This window comes from Impatiens glandulifera, unplaced genomic scaffold (assembly GCF_907164915.1).
Source record: "Impatiens glandulifera unplaced genomic scaffold, dImpGla2.1, whole genome shotgun sequence".
NCBI classification, from domain to species: Eukaryota; Viridiplantae; Streptophyta; class Magnoliopsida; order Ericales; family Balsaminaceae; genus Impatiens; species Impatiens glandulifera.
In genome coordinates this window covers 1-13,309 of record NW_025919361.1, presented here as the reverse complement: position 1 = coordinate 13,309, position 13,309 = coordinate 1, and the positions used below count along the sequence as shown (strand labels likewise).

General features: G+C 32.5%; 13 non-coding genes across 13 annotated transcripts; all 13 read right to left on the bottom strand.

Annotated features, from left to right (window-relative positions):
- Positions 1-1,800: 1,800 nt before the first annotated feature.
- On the bottom strand, positions 1,801-1,995 carry LOC124917852. Its single transcript, XR_007097257.1, has one exon. It is a non-coding gene; the product is annotated as a U2 spliceosomal RNA (small nuclear RNA).
- A 764-nt stretch (positions 1,996-2,759) lies between these two features.
- LOC124917857 lies at positions 2,760-2,954 on the bottom strand. Its single transcript, XR_007097262.1, has one exon. It is a non-coding gene; the product is annotated as a U2 spliceosomal RNA (small nuclear RNA).
- Positions 2,955-3,712: 758 nt separating this feature from the next.
- LOC124917847 lies at positions 3,713-3,904 on the bottom strand. Its single transcript, XR_007097253.1, has one exon. It is a non-coding gene; the product is annotated as a U2 spliceosomal RNA (small nuclear RNA).
- Positions 3,905-4,664: 760 nt separating this feature from the next.
- On the bottom strand, positions 4,665-4,859 carry LOC124917853. Its single transcript, XR_007097258.1, has one exon. It is a non-coding gene; the product is annotated as a U2 spliceosomal RNA (small nuclear RNA).
- Positions 4,860-5,343: 484 nt separating this feature from the next.
- LOC124917854 lies at positions 5,344-5,532 on the bottom strand. The gene has a single exon (XR_007097259.1). It is a non-coding gene; the product is annotated as a U2 spliceosomal RNA (small nuclear RNA).
- A 761-nt stretch (positions 5,533-6,293) lies between these two features.
- Positions 6,294-6,488, bottom strand: LOC124917845. The gene has a single exon (XR_007097251.1). It is a non-coding gene; the product is annotated as a U2 spliceosomal RNA (small nuclear RNA).
- Positions 6,489-7,247: 759 nt separating this feature from the next.
- LOC124917846 lies at positions 7,248-7,442 on the bottom strand. The gene has a single exon (XR_007097252.1). It is a non-coding gene; the product is annotated as a U2 spliceosomal RNA (small nuclear RNA).
- A 761-nt stretch (positions 7,443-8,203) lies between these two features.
- On the bottom strand, positions 8,204-8,398 carry LOC124917858. Its single transcript, XR_007097263.1, has one exon. It is a non-coding gene; the product is annotated as a U2 spliceosomal RNA (small nuclear RNA).
- Positions 8,399-9,156: 758 nt separating this feature from the next.
- Positions 9,157-9,351, bottom strand: LOC124917856. The gene has a single exon (XR_007097261.1). It is a non-coding gene; the product is annotated as a U2 spliceosomal RNA (small nuclear RNA).
- A 761-nt stretch (positions 9,352-10,112) lies between these two features.
- Positions 10,113-10,307, bottom strand: LOC124917849. The gene has a single exon (XR_007097255.1). It is a non-coding gene; the product is annotated as a U2 spliceosomal RNA (small nuclear RNA).
- A 759-nt stretch (positions 10,308-11,066) lies between these two features.
- On the bottom strand, positions 11,067-11,261 carry LOC124917850. Its single transcript, XR_007097256.1, has one exon. It is a non-coding gene; the product is annotated as a U2 spliceosomal RNA (small nuclear RNA).
- A 761-nt stretch (positions 11,262-12,022) lies between these two features.
- On the bottom strand, positions 12,023-12,217 carry LOC124917855. The gene has a single exon (XR_007097260.1). It is a non-coding gene; the product is annotated as a U2 spliceosomal RNA (small nuclear RNA).
- A 761-nt stretch (positions 12,218-12,978) lies between these two features.
- LOC124917848 lies at positions 12,979-13,173 on the bottom strand. The gene has a single exon (XR_007097254.1). It is a non-coding gene; the product is annotated as a U2 spliceosomal RNA (small nuclear RNA).
- Positions 13,174-13,309: the final 136 nt, after the last annotated feature.

Sequence of the window (13,309 nt, the reverse complement as noted above, 5' to 3'; positions counted from 1 at the left end):
TCTAATTAGTTAAGGTTAGACGTAAATCTTACTCCTTCAGACAAGTCTGAAGTAGAACCGGAATTAGACGTGCAGTCTAACTTAGTGAAGTTAGACGTGCAGTCTAACTCAGTGTAGTTAGACGTGCAGTCTAATGCTTATTGGATAATTAGACGTGTAGTCTAATTAGTGAAGGTTAGACGTAAGTCTAACTCCTTCAGATTAGTCTAAAGTGATTGTAAATAGACGTAAGTCTAATTCCATTAGACCAGGCGGTCTAATGGTCTCTGTTATTAGACGGGGATGTTTGATTTCATTAGACAAGGGCGTCTAATTAAAATACGTCTAATGATTAGCTTAAGTAGTATGCTGGAAGCTAGCACCCGCCTACCCACGTGCTATAGTTGTACCCTACTCATGCTCCACTTTCTAGTGAAGATTAGTACAACAGCTATATGCAACCAACCAACGAATTCCACGTAAGAGAATTTTCCTCATATTACTTATTTTGTAGGTACATCTCTGATGGAATATTCGGCGCACTGCCAGTGGTGTACGACCACGATCCTTGTCATCAGAACCTGCTGTGTACAATGGAGGCTTTCCAATGGAAGAGTTCCACGTATCATTCTAAAGATTCGACCGTTAGTCTTTACCTATTATTTATCAAATGTCAAGGACAACGGACCATCAGCCTTACGAACTGCAGATTTTACAAAAAGTTAATCTACAATTTTGCTTGCTACAAGCCTTTTACTGTGAAGTTGCTTTCCTGATTATACTGTGTGTGAATCAAGAGAGAGCTAGAATCAAAAACACCTTTAGCTTAGTGATATTCTTCATCTTGTAAACTGAACAGAGGGTGTTTTATTCAATAGTGAGCTAAGTGTGTGTAAACTGTATTTGATTCGAATCATATTATATTGAATTTTTCCGGTTGTTGGAAGAAGGGGTGACGTAGGAGAGTTTCTCCGAACATCCATAAACAAACTACTGTATTCTTTCATTTCTGTCATCTTTTCATCTTTCATCTTGAGCTTCAAACCCAAGTAAACAATTCCTTCTTGAATCTGTTTCAAGTGTTTACAAGTGTTTGCGTAGAATAGAAAGTGAATTAATTCCTTAACAAGATTTCTTTCAAACCGTTTTTCATAAGCCTTCATCAATAGCCAGACCCCCGTCTCTATCGATAAAACCGAGATCCTATAAAAAAACTTTTCCCTCATGTTTTTAAACCATCCACGCCTTAAAAAGCTCACAACCATTTGAGTTATTTTCTCTCCAATGTAATTGTTAAGATTTCTCCAATGTGAAGAAAATAGAAATATTTTACCTAACAGGTTAGTGCTTAGTTGTTTCAAATATTTTACACAATAAAACACATTTTCTCGAACTAAAATCTCTCGAATTTTAAAACACTTTCATTTGTCACTAGTCTCTTCAAAAGAACCACCCAAAGAATAAATTTGTGTCTTTAAATAATTAAATAATACCAAACCACTTTTCACCGTGATAGTTCATTATTTATCATTCTAGTCATTTCTAATGATTGAGGGGTGAAGATTTTGTTATCCAACCCCATTTTCCAAACTAGTCAATCTAAGTAATAGTAAATATACGAAACTTGTCACTATTCATTGGACTTCAAAGCCGTATTAATGTTATAGTTGATACAAGTTATAGGGATTATTAGTTTAGTCTTTCCAATTCATTATGTGTAGAATTGTTATTTTAATTAAATCATTCGACGTTTGAGTAAATAATATTACACTAGATGCGAGTATATTGAATGCAATCAAGAAAACATTTAACTATGATTTAATTGGGTGCATCTGGCCAAAGAAAAAGTGCAACACAAGGGCGACACTCGAAGAACCCAGCACCAAGCTACCGTGACGGGTCTTCCCCCGAAAAAATTAATTTAATATCCTGTGAGCCAATGACCCATGTATCAGATATTAAACTGATAAGAAAAGATACTACACTTGATCTTAGCCAAAAGGCCGAGAAAGGTATGCATATTCTTTTTCATCGGCTATACTTTTTTTATACACTCACATCTAAGTTTTCCTAGCCTTCATCGACCGATGTGGGACCAAATGTCTCTATATCATTTTTTTCATTATCTTTCAAAACCAAAAGACGCAACAATAAAATATTGGAAAATAAACATTTTCTTTCATGTTTTTCAGCCATCCACGCCTTAAAAAGCTCAGAATCCATTTTAGTTATTTTCACTCCAATGTAATTGTTAAGATTTCTCAAATGTGAAGAAATTAGAAAACATTTTACCTAACAGGTTATTGCTTAGTTGTTTCAAATAATTTACACAATAAAACACATTTTCTCGTATTAAAATCTCTCGAATTTCAAAACTCTTTCCTTTGTCACCAGTCTCCTTAAAAGAACCGGCCAAAGAATAAATTTGTGACTTTACATAATTAAATAGTACCAAACCACTTTCCACCGTGATACTTCATTATTTATCACTCTAGTCATTTCTAAACATTGAGGGGTAGAGATTTTGTTATCCAACCCTATTTTTTAAACTAGCCAATATAAGTAATAGTAAATATACGAAACTTGTCACTATTCATTAGACTTCAAAGCCGTGTTAATGTTATAGTTGATACAAGTTATGAAGATTATTAGTTTAGTCTTTCCAATTTATTATGTGTTGAATTGTTGTTTTAATTAAATCATTCGACGTTTGAGTAAATAATATTACACTAGATGCGAGTATATTGAAGGCAATCAAGAAAACATTTAACTATGATTTAATTGGGTGCATCTGGCCAAAGAAAAAGTGCAACACAAGGGCGACACTCGAAGAACCCAACACCAAGCTACCGTGACGGGTCTTCCCCCGAAAAAATTAATTTAATATCCTGTGAGCCAATGGCCCATGTATCAGATATTAAACTGATAAGAACAGATACTACACTTGATCTTAGCCAAAAGGCCGAGAAAGGTATGCATATTCTTTTTCATCGGCTATACTTTTATACACTCACATCTATGTTTTCCTAGCCTTCATCGACCGATGTGGGACTAAATGTCTCTATATAATTTTTTTCATTATCTTTCAAAACCAAAAGACGCAACAATAAAATATTGGAAAATAAACATTTTCTTTCATGTTTTTAAGCCATCCACGCCTTAAAAAGCTCAGAATCCATTTTAGCTATTTTCACTCCAATGTAATTGTTAAGATTTCTCAAATGTGAAGAAATTAGAAAACATTATACCTAACATGTTATTGCTTAGTTGTTTCAAATAATTTACACAATAAAAAACATTTTCTCGTACTAAAATCTCTCGAATTTCAAAACTTGTTCCTTTGTCACCAGTCTCCTCAAAAGAACCGGCCAAATAATAAATTTGTGACTTTACATAATTTAATAGTACCAAACCAATTTCCACCATGATACTTCATTATTTATCATTCTAGTCATTTCTAATGATTGAGGGGTGGATATTTTGTTATCAGACCCCATTTTTCAAACAAGCCAATCTAAGTAATAGTAAATATATGAAACTTGTCACTATTTATTAGACTTCAAAGCCATGTTAATATTATAGTTGATACAAGTTATGAGGATTATTAGTTTAGTCTTTCCAATTCATTGTGTTAAATTGTTGTTTTATTAAAAGATTCAACGTTTGTGTAAATAATATTACACTAGATGCGAGTATATTGAATGCAATAAAGAAAATATTTAACTTTGATTTGATTGGGTGCGTCTGGCCCAAGCAGAAGTGCAACACAAGGGCGACACTCGAAGACCCTAGCAGCAAACTACCGTGATGTGTCTTCCCCCGAAAAATTAATTTAATATCATGTGACAATGGACCACCTATCAGATATTAAACTGATAAGAACAGATACTACACTTGATCTTAGCCAAAAAGCCGAGAAAGGTATGTCTATTCTTGTTCATCGGCTATACTTTTATACACTCACATCTATGTTTTCCTAGCCTTCATCGACTAATGTGGGACCAAGTGTCTCTATATCAAATGTTTCATTATCTTTCAAACCCAAAAAACGCAACAATAAAATATTGGAAAATAAATATTTTCTATCATCTTTTTAAGTCATCCACGCCTTAAAAAGCTCAGAATCTATTTGAGCTATTTTCACTCCAATGTAATTGTTAAGATTTCTCAAATGGGAAGAAATTAGAAAACATTTTATCTAACAGGTTAGTGCTTAGTTGTTTCAAATATTTTACACAATAAAACACATTTTCTCGTACTAAAATCTCTCGAATTTCAAAACTCTTTCCTTTGTCACCAGTCTCCTAAAAGAACCGGCCAAAGAATAAATTTGTGTCTTTACATAATTAAATAGTACCAAACCACTTTTCACCGTGATAGTTCATTATTTATCATTCTAGTCATTTCTAATGATTGAGGGGTGGAGATTTTGTTATCCAACCCCATTTTCCAAACTAGCAAATCTAAGTAATAGTAAATATACGAAACTTGTCACTATTCGTTGGACTTCAAAGTCGTATTAATGTTATAGTTGATACAAGTTATGAGAATTATTAGTTTAGTCTTTCCAATTCATTATGTGTTGAATTGCTATTTTAATTAAATCATTCGACGTTTGTGTAAATTATATTACACTAGATGCGAGTATATTGAATGCAATAAAGAAAACATTTAACTTTGATTTAATTGGGTGCATCTGGCCCAAGCAGAAGTGCAACACAAGGGCGACACTCGAAGAACCCAGCACCAAGCTATAGTGACGGGTCTTCCACCAAAAAAATTAATTTAATATCATGTGAGCCAATGGCCCACGTATCAGATATTAAACTGATAACAACAGATACTACACTTGATCTTAGGCAAAAGACCGAGAAAGGTACGCCTATTCTTGTTCATCGGCTCTACATTTATACACTCACATCTAAGTTTTCTCGTACTAAAATCTCTCGAATTTAAAAACTCTTTCATTTGTCACCAGTCTCCTCAAAAGAACCAGCCAAAGAATAAATTTGTGTGTTTACATAATTAAATAGTACCAAACCAATTTTTACCGTGATAGTTCATTATTTATCATTCTAATCATTTCTAATGATTTAAGGGTAGAGATTTTGTTATCCAATCCCATTTTCTAAACTAGCCAATATAAGTAATAGTAAATATACGAAACTTGTCACTATTCATTAGACTTCAAAGCCGTATTAATGTTGTAGTTGATACAAGTTATGAGGATTATTAGTTTAGTCTTTCGAATTCATTATGTGTTGAATTGTTGTTTAAATTAAATCATTCAGCGTTTGTGTAAATAATATTACACTAGATGCGAGTATATTGAATGCAATAAAGAAAACATTTAACTTTGATTTGATTGGGTGCGCCTGGCTCAAGCAGATGTGCAACACAAGGGCGACACTCGAAGACCCCAGCAGCAAGCTACTGTGACGGGTCTTCCCCCGAAAAAATTAATTTAATATCATGTGAGCCAATGGTCCTCGTATTAGATATTAAACTAATAAGAATACATACACATCTTAGACAAAAGGCCGAGAAAGGTATGTTTATTCTTGTTCATCGATTCTAATTTTATACACTCACATCTATATTTTCCTAGCCTTCATCAACCGATGTGGGACCAAATGTCTCTATATAATTTTTTTCATTATCTTTCAAACCCAAAAAATGCAACAATAAAATATTTGAGAATAAACTTTTTCCCTCATGTTTTTAAACCATCCACGCCTTAAAAAGCTCACAATCCATTTGAGCTATTTTCACTCTGAGGTAATTGTTAAGATTTCTCCAATGTGAAGAAAATAGAAAACATTTTACCTAACAAGTTAGTTCTTAGTTTTTTCAAATATTTTACACAATAAAACACATTTTCTCTTACTAAAATCTCTCGAATTTCAAAACTCTTTCCTTTGCCACCAGTCTCTTCAAAAGAACCAGCCAAAGAATAAATTTGTGTCTTTACATAATTAAATAGTACCAAACCACTTTTCACCGTGATAGTTCATTATTTATCATTCTAGTCATTTCTAATGATTGAGGGGTGGAGATTTTGTTATCCAACCCTATTTTCCAAACTAGCCAATCTAAGTAATAGTAAATATACGAAACTGTTCACTATTCATTAGACTTCAAAGTCGTGTTAATATTATATTTGATACAAGTTATGAGGATTATTAGTTTAGTCTTTCCAATTCATTATGTGTTGAATAGTTATTTTAATTAAATCATTCGACGTTTGAGTAAATAATATTACACTAGATGCGAGTATATTAAATGCAATAAAGAAAACATTTTACTTTGATTTAATTGAATGCGTCAGGCCCAAGCAAAAGTGCAACACAAGGGCGACACTCGAAGACCCCAGCAGCAAGCTACTTTGACAGGTCTTCCCCCGAAAAAATTAATTTAATATCATGTGAGCCAATGGCCCACGTATCAGATATTATACTGATAAGAACAGATACTACACTTGATCTTAGCCAAAAGGCCGAGAAAGGTATGCCTATTCTGTTTCATCGGCTCTACTTTTATACACGCACATCTAAGTTTTCCTAGTTGTCATCGACCGATGTGGGACCAAATGTCTCTATATAATTTTTTCATTATCTTTCAAACCAAAAGACGTAACAATAAAATATTGGAGAATAAACTTTTTCCCTCATGTTTTTAAACCATCCACGCCTTAAAAAGCTCACAATCCATTTGAGCTATTTTCACTCCAATGTAATTGTTAAGATTTCTCCAATGTGAAGAAAATAGAAAACATTTTACCTAACAAGTTAGTGCTTAGTTGTTTCAAATATTTTACACAATAAAACACATTTTCTCGTACTAAAATCTCTCGAATTTCAAAACTCTTTCTTTTGTCACCAGTCTCTTCAAAAGAACCAGCCAAAGAATAAATTTGTGTCTTTACATAATTAAATAGTATCAAACCACTTTTCACCGTGATAGTTCATTATTTATCATTCTAGTCATTTCTAATGATTGAGGGGTGGAGTTTTTGTTATCCAACCCTATTTTCCAAACTAGCCAATCTAAGTAATAGTAAATATACGAAACTATTCATTATTCATTGGACTTCAAAGTCGTGTTAATATTATATTTGATACAAGTTATGAGGATTATTAGTTTAGTCTTTCTAATTCATTATGTGTTGAATTGTTGTTTTAATTAAATTATTTGACGTTTGTGTAAATAATATTACACTAGATGCGAGTATATTGAATACAATCAAGTAAACATTTAACTTTGATTTAATTGGGTGTGTCTGGCCCAAGCAGAAGTGCAACACAAGGGAGACACTCGAAGACCCCAGCAGCAAGCTACCGAGACGGCTCTTCCCCCGAAAAAATTAATTTAATATCATGTGAGTCAATGGTCCACGTATCAGATATTAAACTGATAAGAACATATACTACACTTGATCTTAGCTAAAAGGTCGAGAAAGGTATGCCTATTCTGTTTCATCGGCTCTACTTTTGTACACGCACATCTAAGTTTTCCTGGTTGTCATCGACCGATGTGGGACCAAATGTCTCTATATAATTTTTTTCATTATCTTTCAAACCCAAAAAACATAACAATAAAATATTGGAGAATAAACTTTTTCCCTCATGTTTTTAAACCATCCACGCCTTAAAAAGCTCACAATCCATTTGAGCTATTTTCACTCTGAGGTAATTGTTAAGATTTCTCCAATGTGAAGAAAATAGAAAACATTTTACCTAACAAGTTAGTTCTTAGTTTTTTCAAATATTTTACACAATAAAACACATTTTCTCTTACTAAAATCTCTCGAATTTCAAAACTCTTTCCTTTGCCACCAGTCTCTTCAAAAGAACCAGCCAAAGAATAAATTTGTGTCTTTACATAATTAAATAGTACCAAACCACTTTTCACCGTGATAGTTCATTATTTATCATTCTAGTCATTTCTAATGATTGAGGGGTGGAGATTTTGTTATCCAACCCTATTTTCCAAACTAGCCAATCTAAGTAATAGTAAATATACGAAACTGTTCACTATTTATTGGACTTCAAAGTCGTGTTAATATTATATTTGATAGAAGTTATGAGGATTATTAGTTTAGTCTTTCCAATTCATTATGTGTTGAATTGTTTTTTTAATTAAATCATTCGACGTTTGAGTAAATAATATTACATTAGATGCGAGTATATTAAATGCAATAAAGAAAACATTTTACTTTGATTTAATTGGGTGCATATGGCCCATGTAGAAGTGCAACACAAGGGCGAGACTCGAAGACCCCAGAAGCAAGCTACTGTGACGGGTCTTCCCCCGAAAATTTTTATTTAATATCATGTGAACCAATGGCCCACGTATCAGATATTAAACTGATAAGAATAGATACTACACTTGATCTTAGCCAAAAGGCCGAGAAAGGTACGCCTATTCTTGTTCATCGGCTCTACTTTTATACACTGACATCTAAGTTTTTTAGCCTTCGTCGACCAATGTGGGACCAAATGGTTCTATATAATTTTTTCATTATCTTTCAAACCCAAAAAACGCAACAATAAAATATTGGAGAATAAACTTTTTCCCTCATGTTTTTAAACCATCCACGCCTTAAAAAGCTCACAATCCATTTGAGATATTTTCACTCCAATGTAATTGTTAAGATTTCTCCAATGTGAAGAAAATAGAAAACATTTTACCTAACAAGTTAGTTCTTAGTTGTTTCAAATATTTTACACAATAAAACACATTTTCTCGTACTAAAATCTCTCGGATTTTAAAACTCTTTCTTTTGTCACCAGTTTCTTCAAAAGAACCAGCCAAAGAATAAATTTGTGTCTTTAAATAATTAAATAGTATCAAACCACTTTTCACCGTGATAGTTCATTATTTATCATTCTAGTCATTTCTAATGATTGAGGGGTGGAGTTTTTGTTATCCAACCCTATTTTCCAAACTAGCCAATCTAAGTAATAGTAAATATACGAAACTATTCATTATTCATTGGACTTCAAAGTCGTGTTAATATTATATTTGATACAAGTTATGAGGATTATTAGTTTAGTCTTTCCAATTCATTATGTGTTGAATTTTTGTTTTAATTAAATCATTCGACGTTTTTTAAATAATATTACACTAGATGCGAGTATATTGAATGCAATCAAGAAAACATTTAACTTTGATTTAATTGGGTGTGTCTGGCCCACGCAAAAGTGAAACACAAGGGCGACACTCGAAGACCCCAGCAGCAAGCTACCGTGACAGCTCTTCCCCCGAAAAAATTAATTTAATATCATGTGAAACAATGGTCCACGTATCAGATATTAAACTGATAAGAACATATACTACACTTGATCTTAGCTAAAAGGCCGAGAAAGGTATGCCTATTCTGTTTCATCGGCTCTACTTTTATACACGCACATCTAAGTTTTCCTAGTTGTCATCGACCGATGTGGGACCAAATGTCTCTATATAATTTTTTTCATTATCTTTCAAAACCAAAAAACACAACAATAAAATATTGGAGAATAAACTTTTTCCCTCATGTTTTTAAACCATCCACGCCTTAAAAAGCTCACAATCCATTTGAGCTATTTTCACTCCAATGTAATTGTTAAGATTTCTCCAATGTGAAGAAAATAGAAAACATTTTACATAACAACTTAGTGCTTAGTTATTTCAAATATTTTACACAATAAAACACATTTTCTCTTACTAAAATCTCTCGAATTTCAAAACTCTTTCATTTGTCACCAGTCTCCTCAAAAGAACCAGCCAAAGAATAAATTTGTGTCTTTACATAATTAAATAGTACCAAACCACTTTTCACCGTGATAGTTCATTATTTATCATTCTAGTCATTTCTAATGATTGAGGGGTGGAGATTTTGTTATCCAACCCTATTTTCCAAACTAGCCAATCTAGGTAATAGTAAATATACGAAACTGTTCACTATTTATTGGACTTCAAAGTCGTGTTAATATTATATTTGATAGAAGTTATGAGGATTATTAGTTTAGTCTTTCCAATTCATTATGTGTTGAATTGTTTTTTTAATTAAATCATTCGACGTTTGAGTAAATAATATTACATTAGATGCGAGTATATTAAATGCAATAAAGAAAACATTTTACTTTGATTTAATTGGGTGCATATGGCCCATGTAGAAGTGCAACACAAGGGCGAGACTCGAAGACCCCAGAAGCAAGCTACTGTGACGGGTCTTCCCCCGAAATTTTTTATTTAATATCATGTGAACCAATGGCCCACGTATCAGATATTAAACTGATAAGAATAGATACTACACTTGATCTTAGCCAAAAGGCCGAGAAAGGTACGCCTATTCTTGTTCATCGGCTCTACTTTTATACACTGACATCTAAGTTTTTTAGCCTTCGTCGACCAATGTGGGACCAAATGGTTCTATATAATTTTTTTATTATCTTTGAAACCCAAAAAACGCAACAATAAAATATTGGAGAATAAACTTTTTCCCTCATGTTTTTAAACCATCCACGCCTTAAAAAGCTCACAATCCATTTGAGATATTTTCACTCCAATGTAATTGTTAAGATTTCTCCAATGTGAAGAAAATAGAAAACATTTTACCTAACAAGTTAGTTCTTAGTTGTTTCAAATATTTTACACAATAAAACACATTTTCTCGTACTAAAATCTCTCGGATTTTAAAACTCTTTCTTTTGTCACCAGTTTCTTCAAAAGAACCAGCCAAAGAATAAATTTGTGTCTTTAAATAATTAAATAGTATCAAACCACTTTTCACCGTGATAGTTCATTATTTATCATTCTAGTCATTTCTAATGATTGAGGGGTGGAGTTTTTGTTATCCAACCCTATTTTCCAAACTAGCCAATCTAAGTAATAGTAAATATACGAAACTATTCATTATTCATTGGACTTCAAAATCGTGTTAATATTATATTTGATACAAGTTATGAGGATTATTAATTTAGTCTTTCTAATTCATTATGTGTTGAATTGTTGTTTTAATTAAATTATTTGACGTTTGTGTAAATAATATTACACTAGATGCGAGTATATTGAATACAATCAAGTAAACATTTAACTTTGATTTAATTGGGTGTGTCTGGCCCAAGCAGAAGTGCAACACAAGGGAGACACTCGAAGACCCCAGCAGCAAGCTACCGAGACGGCACTTCCCCCGAAAAAATTAATTTAATATCATGTGAGTCAATGGTCCACGTATCAGATATTAAACTGATAAGAACATATACTACACTTGATCTTAGCTAAAAGGTCGAGAAAGGTATGCCTATTCTGTTTCATCGGCTCTACTTTTGTACACGCACATCTAAGTTTTCCTAGTTGTCATCGACCGATGTGGGACCAAATGTCTCTATATAATTTTTGTCATTATCTTTCAAATCCAAAAAACATAACAATAAAATATTGGAGAATAAACTTTTTCCCTCATATTTTTAAACCATCCACGCCTTAAAATGCTCACAATCCATTTGAGCTATTTTCACTCCGATGTAATTGTTAAGATTTCTCCAATGTGAAGAAAATAGAAAACATTTTACATAACAAATTATTGCTTAGTTATTTCAAATATTTTACACAATAAAACACATTTTCTCGTACTAAAATCTCTTGAATTTCAAAACTCTTTCATTTGTCATCGGTCTCCTCAAAAGAACTAGCCAAAGAATAAATTTGTGTCTTTACATAATTAAATAGTATGAAACCACTTTTCACCGTGATAGTTCATTATTTATCATTCTAGTCATTTCTAATGATTGAGGGGTGGAGATTTTGTTATCCAACCCTATTTTCCAAACTAGCCAATCTAAGTAATAGTAAATATACGAAACTTATCACTATTCATTGGACTTCAAAGCCGTATTAATGTTATCGTTGATACAAGTTATGAGGATTATTAGTTTAGTCTTTCTAATTCATTATGTGTTGAATTGTTGTTTTAATTAAATCATTCGACGTTTGTGTAAATAATATTACACTAGATGCGAGTATATTAAATGCAATCAAGATAACATTTAACTTTGATTTAATTGGGTGTGTCTGGCCCAAGCAGAAGTGCAACACAAGGGCGACACTCGAAGACCCCAGCAGCAAGCTACTTTGACAGGTCTTCCCCCGAAAAAATTAATTTAATATCATGTGAGCCAATGGTCCACGTATCAGATATTAAACTGATAAGAACATATACTACACTTGATCTTAGCCAAAAGGTCGAGAAAGGTATGCCTATTCTGTTTCATCGGCTCTACTTTTATACACGCACATCTAAGTTTTCCTGGTTGTCATCGACCGATGTGGGACCAAATGTCTCTATATAATTTTTGTCATTATCTTTCAAATCCAAAAAACATAACAATAAAATATTGGAGAATAAACTTTTTCCCTCATATTTTTAAACCATCCACGCCTTAAAATGCTCACAATCCATTTGAGCTATTTTCACTCCGATGTAATTGTTAAGATTTCTCCAATGTGAAGAAAATAGAAAACATTTTACATAACAAATTATTGCTTAGTTATTTCAAATATTTTACACAATAAAACACATTTTATCGTACTAAAATCTCTTGAATTTCAAAACTCTTTCATTTGTCATCGGTCTCCTCAAAAGAACTAGCCAAAGAATAAATTTGTGTCTTTACATAATTAAATAGTATGAAACCATTTTTCACCGTGATAGTTCATTATTTATCATTCTAGTCATTTCTAATGATTGAGGGGTGGAGATTTTGTTATCCAACCCTATTTTACAAACTAGCAAATCTAAGTAATAGTAAATATACGAAAATTGTCACTTTTCATTGGACTTCAAAGCCGTATTAATGTTATAGTTGATACAAGTTATGAGGATTATTAGTTTAGTCTTTCTAATTCATTATGTGTTGAATTGTTGTTTTAATTAAATCATTTGACGTTTGTGTAAATAATATTACACTAGATGCGAGTAAATTGAATACAATCAAGTAAACATTTAACTTTGATTTAATTGGGTGTGTCTGGCCCAAGCAGAAGTGCAACACAAGGGCGACACTCGAAGACCCCAGCAGCAAGCTACCGAGACGGCTCTTCCCCCGAAAAAATTAATTTAATATCATGCGAGACAATGGTCCACGTATCAGATATTAAACTGATAAGAACATATACTACACTTGATCTTAGCCAAAAGGTCGAGAAAGGTATGCCTATTCTGTTTCATCGGCTCTACTTTTGTACACGCACATCTAAGTTTTCCTGGTTGTCATCGACCGATGTGGGACCAAATGTCTCTATATAATTTTTGTCATTATCTTTCAAATCCAAAAAACATAACAATAAA